Consider the following 10,247-nt stretch of genomic DNA (forward strand, 5'->3'; position numbering starts at 1 on the left):
ATTTTATTCGATTCTGCAAATATATAAAGTTTTGTAGACTCCACTCGACTCTGCGACTCGAGTGGAGCCTACTCCCATCGGGAGCGCATGGATTTCATTAAGTCCTCCAACAAGAGTCGATAAAAATAGGGGATGCGCCCAGAAATATAGTCAAGTTCTTCATCGAGTAGTACAACTTGAGTCTATGCCCAGGTGCAAACACATGCACAAAGACTCGGGGGCTACTCCCATCGGGAGCGCTGGTCGCGCACCCGATAGAAAAATAACTTCGAGAATCGTTGACATCATCTACGCTACACATGATCTAAGACATTGACCTGATGTATTTCTGGATCAATGGCCTCGCCTTGTATTTCTTCGATTTCGAAGATGATTATGATTGGAGTCTCTACACAAGTCTTCGACTTCCCTAGACACTCGGGGGCTACTGACATGGTTATACCCTTCGGGTACCCATTATTAGTATACGTGGCTTGGCCCAATATGGAGAAGGCCCAAGAAGGCAACCCGAAGAAGTAGTCGACTAGGACTCTTGTAAAACCCTAGACTGGTTGCATATATAAATTCAGGCAGGGCACCCAACGAGGGGGGACAACAGATAGACAACATAGCTCCGCCTACGACAGCACCCTGTAAACATACTTATGATCATATACTAGATTGCTAGCAGCACGTAGGGATCCTCCACCGAGGGACCCGAAGCTGGGTACATCGTGTGCCTAATCTCGCTCCCGAAATCTCCATCATTGCTCTATCCCGTAACCCAAGTCTACAATACGTAGGCATTGGCGAGGTGATCCCTCATCAGTTACGGATATGTTGTTGATGAAACCGCTAACACAAACTTGGGGGTTTACCTTCTTGCAACCGCCCAAAAGTAGCAAGTGCTCATGGGGAATCAAATTGTGATTCCATGCATGTGTTGTCTCCCCGTACCAATTCTCCGAACCGAACCCTGTATCTCTGCCCTCAACCAAAGAGCCCCATGGTCTAACCAAAACATCAAGAAAGTATGTCTAAGGGAAATGGACCGCCTTGAGTAGCCTTACATAGTGTGTCCGTGTTTAGGAGGATTCACCATGCTTCCTTAGATAACAAGGCCATGTAGAAAAGCTTAATATCATTAAAACTTTGACCTCCCAAATATTTTGGTGATAGTTTTTTAGGATAAATTGATCGCTTTACTAATCAAAGGTCAAAATTACAGGAATTAACAAAGTATCATGGGATCCAAGTAGCCGCAAATGTCACCCCAAACTTGACGACCTAAGCTATGAGCTTCGGAGTTTGATTTTCTTCCCTCATGGAAAAAGGTAGTCTTCACCAACTCTAACTACTACGATCTCTTTTGATAATCGATGCATACACCCCTCCTCGAAACAGGCTTTTTGTGGTGCTATATTAATATATCAACCACACGATACAACCACGAGTCTTGAAACGAAAGAAAAAGCTATGGTAGCAGCAAACACACGCCCAAAATAATAAAATAAAAAAAATGGAGACATAATCGGATCAAGTACACAAAAGTGACCCGCAAATGATGAGTGCAATTTTGAAGCATGTTTATTAATATTTTTGCATATTGGTATTTTACCATGCTCACGTGCATCCTTTATGTTAGTTTTCATCAGGATCCTGGAATGGATGGAAGGAATGGAATCAATCAATGAAGAAATTTTTTTCGGACACAAATATGCTGATTGAAGGCCATTAAAGCAATAAAGATATTTACCTTAGCACTTGGGGAACGTCGCCAATAAACAAGTCAAAACAAAGCAATCAGAGAGTTTGGCGACTATTGGTAAGGCATAGGACCGCCCGTACAGTGCATTCGTACGACCCTCCACCTCCTTTGTCTCTTCAAATATTTTCACCTGTGCAAACAGATCCGAGATCCGACATTTGTGGACATGAGAGCACACAGAAAACTCACCTCCGGAAGGGATCTAGAGGGGGAACTAGTAGAAGGGTACCAACACTCGCTTCTACTTGGATCATTACAGGCTTGGGCATCATCTCTATCACCACCACACAACATCTCCATGATCTTCATGACCAACACCGTTTCTTCATCCATCTTGTTATATTTCCCATACACGTTTGTGGATCTGCAGAAGTATTCATCCATTCTTATGTACCCTATTCGCCTTATCATTATGGTGATGTTGTTTCCTTCAATGAGTGAGTAGTTTCTTTTGTTCTTGGGGAAATGGAGAAACCCTAGCAATGTGGAGAAACCCTAGAAATGGTGAAATAAAGATGGTTATATTGTGGTTTAGTTCTCTATTTTGACCTTGTGCGAAGAGCTCCACGCAATGTTTGATTAGGGACAAAAGAGGGAATTAATTCTAGGCATGTGGTGGTCAGGAGGCGTGAAGTGACACTCTCACGCTGATCTACCATCATGTGACTAGATGGGTATTAAAGGGGACTCATAAATATTATACACATCCATGAGTCCTTGGTTGAACCTTTAATAGTTTGTGTACTAAAGTGGCTTGTCGGGTGGAGGGTTATGGTTATGAGGGGCTCCTCCCTCATACATGCATGAATAAAAGATGATAATATCTAGTTGGAACACGACTACATCTAAAATGTATCTACTTTTCCAAGAACTTCGCTCAAGGATTTGCTCCGGAATCTCACCATACTTGGATAAAAAGGGTTGAATCAGACGATGTTTTTAGAAAAGTCTTGTTTCTGTCAGTTCTCGCAGGAAATAAAATCGAGGAAAAATACCAGGAATTTTTCACCAAAACAAGGGACATGGAGCTTTGGAATTGCACGAGAGGGGCCCCAAGGCCCAAAAGGCACCTGGTGGCGCGCCCAGCACCATAGGGTGCGCCACCCAGGCCCTCTTGGCCCTCGAGCATCGCCTCGCCTCCTCCTTTCGCGTACCCCCTTATATACCCTGAAAACCTACGCTACCGGAAGGAAAGGACGTTTCGCAAAACAGAGCGCCACCGAGACCACAATCTTCATTTCGGGGGTCAGATTGATTTTGCTCTCCACCACAGAGAGAGGGATTTCGAGGGCTTCTGCATCATCACCGCCACCAATGTCATCGCCAACAACTATGGGCTCACTCTCCATCACCATGAATGAGTAGTTCTCTGTAGGGTTAAGAGGTGGATGGGATTTGGATGAGATTGATCACGCAATCATCCATATGTATTGAGATTTGAGGTGTTTTTCTTGAATATATTCTTGTTGAGTGTTGGTACACCTTTGTTATGTTTAATGCTTGTTGCTAGGATCTGAGTGACATGATTTCAGTACTAAAACCTATATAGTTTTATAATATATATGTGGTTGGTAGACCCTGTGAATCCCTAAGGTGGGAGATAGGGGAAAACAAGAGGAATATGTGATAGTTCGAGGATAATGTCTGTTCATGAATCTTAATACTTTGTTTCGGGCTATTCGAAAGGATAGACCTTAATTGCTTGTAGTTCCAAGTTGGCCCCGGTAAAATGGCAAGCAGGATAAAAGATGTTATGCGAATTCTCTTTGTTAGTATGCATAGCTATATTTAGAGCACACACCTACACACAACTGAATTAGAAATAGATGCTATGTTACACTATATGATCAATATCATTCATACTACACCCCACTACTACCTCATACATACGCTTTTAGCCACTGAAAGTTACATAAATACTACTTCCGGTGAAAACTGGAAATCTGGTGCTACTGTTTACTATTTTCTTTTTACTATTTGAATCAACTGCTATAAAAGCACCACTTTCTTTGTGAGTTTACTGATATACATGTGTGGTTGAGAGTAACATCTCAATTGGTAAAGTCTATCGGTATTCTTGTGTTCCCCTTGAGTCGAATTATAAATTTGGGTAATACTTTCCATCGAAGATTTTAGCGATCCCCTACACTTGTGGACATCGAACATCAAACCTAAATGCTAGTAGTATATCCGATACAACCCGAGAACGTTTTAGCCCTCTGCAGTTTCAATATTTTGACAGTGTGTGTGTGTTGTTCCTCGTTTTGTTAGATATTTTGATTTACTTAAATCGTTGTTTAAATCACCTTTCAATCACTCATAATTTTCTACTTAAGATCAAAGTCAACACGTTTGCTTTAGTGCTTTATAACAAAGAACTCTTAAGACCTCAGCCGATAGGATCTCTGTGGGATCGATACTCTTATTTCAAAACTAGCTGCACCTACCCATGCATTTCGAGTTATCGGCAACCGTTGCGCCCTCCGGAGAAGTGCCACCACGCTCCTAGCACCGGATATTCACGTACCAAGCAGTACCTTCAAGAAGGAAAGCCACCACGCTGCGGCCGGAACCAGATTGTCTAGGATTTGCCCCGACAAACAGAGGGAAGTGGACAAAGGGTAGCCATGACGCCCTAAATAAAGGAATTGTGCCACCCGCAGGCGGCACCGCGCGTTGTCGTGCAAGCTGACAAGGATTTCTCCTAAAAAACCCCTATCCACAACCCCATGCATCCCGTCACATTGGAGCCATGCAAGGACTCAACATCAACATAACCAAACTCGCCGCCCATGAACATGCGCAAGTATGGTCACAAAGCCTCCATAAACCATCTCACTGCGATAACCATCACGAGGCATGCAAGGTAGAGGAGAAAAGTAGCTTGAATCGGGGCTGGCGATACCCTAGCCGTACCAGAGGGAACTACCTCCATCGCCAAGGTAGTTGTCGATCGGACGCTGCCGCAGATACACTAGTCCTAGTTGGGTCTGACCAGGACAGCAGGATCGTAAAGCCCCCATGGAGGCACACCAGCCCCAAGAGAGTTTGGATAGGCCCGGAGTGGGCATGTAAAGATTGCTGCCATGGTACAATAGGCTGGCTATCGTCGCCACAAACCCTTGCACAAGGCACCTCCCCGAAGCGCGCAGAGCAAATGGACCACCGAACAGACCCGCCGCCCCTGACCTAGATGGAGCCTAAAAGGTCCCAGATAGATCTCGGCTGAACGTGCTCGGCCAGCGTTGCCCCGTCGTCGTCGGCCGTCTTGCGCCGCCCCGTAGCACCTCGGGCGCGCCACCGCGTCATCACCGGCCGACCGAAGAGGAGCCTCCACCGCCCTAGGAGCACCACCGACCCCACACTTCTTGACTCGCGCGTGGGTGGAGGCCGGTCCGCCAGCAATCGTGTGGTCTTTGCCTGGCGGCACACTCCGGCGGCGGCGATGGAGAGGGGGATAGGGGAGGAAAAGCTCGAGGCTACGGATTTGGGTTGTTGCACGTGGGGGGCGACAGTACGAAACATTTTCATGAGGCTGCTAATTACCCCACATAAACCCCTCCTTTTTTATTGAGGGCGGCTTAAACCCCTCGTTTTTTTTTAGAAAAGCTTAAACCCCTCGTGTGCAGCAATATCATGCTTGAGGGGTTAATTATTTTTCTCTAGAAGATGAGCCGTGAAAAGGCTTACTAATATACAAGCACCGTTCGGTGATAGCCCACGAGGCCACGACTTACCGATTGGGCCGACGACTTTCGATCAGATTGAAAAAGCCTAGCCCACAGCCCACCCGTGTGAAAACGGTGAGGTTGCATTCGCATCGCGTTTCCTTCTAATTTTGAACCTGAAATTAGGGCACGCCTGGCGCCACAGTTACATATGCCACCACACCACCCACTGGTGATTGATATCGCAACGCCGCCAATGGAGAACCAGCTGGGAGCCGCCGCGCCCCAAGTCCAGCGCCGGGTCGAGGCGACAAAGATCCGTTTCTGGGAGGAGGCGGCGCCGGCGCGCAAATTCGCGGTGCTCGTGACGTGCTACGTGATGCGTTCCTTCGAGTTCTGGAAGCGCGGCGACCAGGGGCCGCAGGACGTGCTCGCGGAGGAGCACCCCGCCGGGAGAACCGCGACGATGTTCGCCATCACCGACCTCGCGCCGCTTCGGAGCGCCGCCGGCTGCCGCGACGCCCTCCGCAGGATGCTGGCGGCGCTACCGCAGCTCCGGTCGCTGCGCCTCGCGGAGCACGAGTGGGACGCCGTCTTCCCCGAGGACGTCGTGCCGGAGATCGTTGGCGCGGCGCTCCGCGGCGACGGCTTTACATTCTGCCTCAAGATGAAGGTGCGGTGCCGGCTGATACACGACGAGCTGGCTCTCCTGATGGCGTGCAAGCAGTGGCCGGCGTCAACGCCGCCGAGAGAGAAGGAGTGCTCGATCTGCGTCGAGGGACTGGAGCGAGAGTTCGCCGTGGAGCTGCCGGGCTGCAAGCACGCGTTCCACCGTCGGTGCATTTCCAACTGGTTCTTCAAGGCGCCGACGTGCCCTATGTGCCGGGAGGACGTCTGGGACTCTGCCCTGCCGGAGTTCATTGAACTGGCCTCCACCAGCGAGCCGGCTCAAGGCACAGCAGCAGTGCCCGATCTTGAGTAGTTCATTTCTACTTATTTTCGTCAGGAAAGATTGCATGTAAGCTTGTCGTCACTATTCGTTGTTGTTGAGGTTATGAGAAACGTCTAAGGTGTAACATGGTACTGCATATCATGAATGAATCTCGTCAGCCGGAGAAAATATCAACTAATGTATCATATATGTGGTTGGCTACATGCTTAGCTCTGTACGTTTCTTCTTCTTCTTCTTCTTCTTTGGTGTCTCAAGCGATTTGAATCTAGAATGTTTCGACCCCAATAATTTTGCGTAATATTACAGGCGACAAACTACTTGAGTTCCCTTTTGATTTTGGAGAATCACTCTGACCGTGGAGCGCGGAATCCTGCACAGCCAGGCAGCTGAACTCCGGCCTGATGGCGTGCAAGATGAAGAGGGCGACAGAGGAGAAGAACGTGAACAGCCAAGACGCAAGAACCTCCCCTGCAACAACAACAACAACAACAAAAAAAAAAAAAAAAAAAAAAAAAAAAGACGCAACAGCTGATCTTAACATATGGGGAGGTAACAGTTCATAGCCCGAATGGATGATGGTGCCATGGCAGGGGAAGCGTCGTGGAGCTCCGGGGCTGTTCGGTTGCCTTCGGCGGCGGCTGCATCTTTAATTGTTTATCGAGGATGCAGTCATGCAGAGATAATATCAGCCTGAGCCCAATTATCATGGGGAAACTTGTCGTAGAATTTTATGGATTTCAAAGAGGTTTATGGGATGGCGGACGAGATTGATGATGTATTGTATTGTACCCCAACGATTGATGAGGGTTATGAGTTTGAGGAATATTGCCTAGGACGTCGCCAAATATTTGCTACCAAGGCAGTGTAGGTGCACACCACCACCACTTAACTTTTAAGGCCGGAGGACCTTGTAGGAAGGCCAAATACAGAGTTAGATAAATTTCTATAGCCATATATGATTTACTTTTCAGGAAATCCATTTAAATTTAAATTTTATCTGCGTGTACATAAATTACAAATTTTAAAAATTGTGCAAATACAGGAGGTGCTCTGAAGGTGTGGAACCCAAAAACAATTGGCAAACATATGCGCTACCTCCGCCTAGCACACAAGACAGGAACCACAGGTTTGACCGAAATTTCAAATCTAGTCAAATGTGGTTCAAAAAAATCAAAAATACTGGAAGCCTGCGCATGAAGTCATAATATATGATGTACTACCTAGGGAAAAAAGCAAAACATGGCACACTAGGGTTTCAGAGAAGAATCCTTCACAAATCTTGGTGCAATGTATGACTTGACTTGGCGGTTACTGCAACATCCGTAGAAAACTTGCAGATCATTGCCCCATCTTTTAGAGAGATGTGCATCTTTTCAAGGAAAACAACTTTATTTTTTAACACTGAAAGAAAGTTGTTGGCCTTGGAAAATTCACATCTTTGCAAAATATGGGGTTTTGATTCGCAAGTTTTCCTACTAAGGTTTTGTTGACTTACTCTCGTTGAGTCATCGATGAGTACACCATGGGGGTACCTCACGGAGAGGAGAGAGAGTAGGGCATAATGCGGGGAGCTACCGGGGTAGTGAGACACAAATTACTCAGCTTCAGATCTCACAATGGTGCCGAGACTCTACTCCTGCTATAATTCACTTTAAGGGCAACAAGTGTGAGATTACAATGACGAGATTGTGTGTTGCTGAGTGCCACAAGGGCTCCCAGAAACAACATATAAAGTCTCTAGGATTTAGGGTTTACATGGAGGAGTTCTAGATGGACACTACGGATTCTATCCTAATATGGATCACACCTTGCCAATACTTCAAGTATTCCGTCCATATGTCAGTACGGATCCACCTAGCATATTCCTGGACTGACTTTCCACCTTTCTCAATCTGCAACTGGGTCGCCTTGTAAGGCCATAGCCCAGACCATCATCTGTAGATCACCCAAGCTTGCCAGAGTAAGATTACTTTCTGGGTATACCCATTTAGCATATCCTCAACACTTACTATACAAAAAAATAGATTTTTCATTTTATTAGCAGCCAAAAAGGGAAATGTGTGGTTTTGTGGAAGTGGCTACCAAAGGAGGCGGCACACCACTGATGCGTGTAATTGACACGTCCGTTGGGAACCCCAAGAGGAAGGTGTGATGCGCACAGCGGCAAGTTTCCGTCAGTAAGAAACCAAGGTTTAATCGAACCAGTAGGAGTCAAGAAGCACGTTGAAGGTTGATGGCGGCGGGATGTAGTGTGGCGCAACACCAGAGATTCCGGCGCCAACGTGGAACCTGCACAACACAACCAAAGTACTTTGCCCCAACGAAACAGTGAGGTTGTCAATCTCACCGGCTTGCTGTAACAAAGGATTAACGGTATTGTGTGGAACATGATTGTTTGCAAGAAAACAGTAAAACAAGTATTGCAGCAGATTTGTATTTCAGTATAAAAGAATGGACCGGGGTCCACAGTTCACTAGAAGTGTCTCTCCCATAAGATAAAAGCATGTTGGGTGAACAAATTACAGTCGGGCAATTGACAAATAGAGAGAGCATAACAATGCACATACATGTCATGATAAGTATAGTGAGATTTAATTGGGCATTACGACAAAGTACATAGACCGCCATCCAAGCTGCATCTATGCCTAAAAAGTCCACCTTCGGGTTATCATCCGAACCCCTTCCAGTATTAAGTTGTAAAACAACAGACAATTGCATTAAGTATGGTGCGTAATGTAATCAATAACTACATCCTCGGACATAGCATCAATGTTTTATCCCTAGTGGCAACAGCACATCCACAACCTTAGAACTTTCTGTCACTGTCCCAGATATCAATGGAGGCATGAACCCACTATCGAGCATAAATACTCCCTCTTGGAGTTAAGAGCAAAAACTTGGCCGAGCCTCTACTAATAACGGAGAGCATGCAAGATCATAAACAACACATAGGTAATAACTTAATAATTAACATAACATGGTATTCTCTATCCATCGGATCCCGACAAACACAACATATAGTATTACAGATATATGATCTTGATCATGTTAGGCAGCTCACAAGATCCAACAATGAAGCACAATGAGGAGAAGACAACCATCTAGCTACTGCTATGGACCCATAGTCCAGGGGTGAACTACTCACTCATCACTCCGGAGGCGACCATGGCGGTGAAGAGTCCTCCGGGAGATGAATCCCCTCTCCGGCAGGGTGCCGGAGGAGATCTCCAGAATCCCCCGAGATGGGATTGGCGGCGGCGTCTCTGGAAGGTTTTCCGTATCGTGGCTCTCGGTACTGGGGGTTTCGCGACGGAGGCTTTAAGTAGGCGGAAGGGCAACGCGGGGGGCCACACGAGGGCCCCACACCATAGGTCGGCGCGGCCAGGGCTTGGGCCGCGCCGCCCTATGGTGGCGGCGCCTCGTGGCCCCACTTCGATTCCTCTTCGGTCTTCCGGAAGCTTCGTGGCAAAATAGGACCCCGGGCGTTGATTTCGTCCAATTCCGAGAATATTTCGTTACTAGGATTTCTGAAACCAAAAACAGCGTAGAACAAAGAATCGGCTCTTCGGCATCTTGTTAATAGGTTAGTTCCGGAAAATGCACGAATATGACATAAAGTGTGCATAAAACATGTAGATATCATCAATAATGTGGCATGGAACATAAGAAATTATCGATACGTCGGAGACGTATCGGCATCCCCAAGCTTAGTTCTGCTCGTCCCGAGCAGGTAAAACGATAACAAAGATAATTTCTGAAGTGACATGCCAACATAACCTTGATCATACTATTTGTAAATATATGTAATAAATGCAGCGATCAAAACAATGGTAATGACATGACACTACAAGAAAAGTTGCCATGGCCGACGAAGTTGAAG

The sequence above is a fragment of the Lolium rigidum genome, chromosome 6, assembly GCF_022539505.1.
Source record: "Lolium rigidum isolate FL_2022 chromosome 6, APGP_CSIRO_Lrig_0.1, whole genome shotgun sequence".
In the NCBI taxonomy this organism is placed as follows: domain Eukaryota; kingdom Viridiplantae; phylum Streptophyta; class Magnoliopsida; order Poales; family Poaceae; genus Lolium; species Lolium rigidum.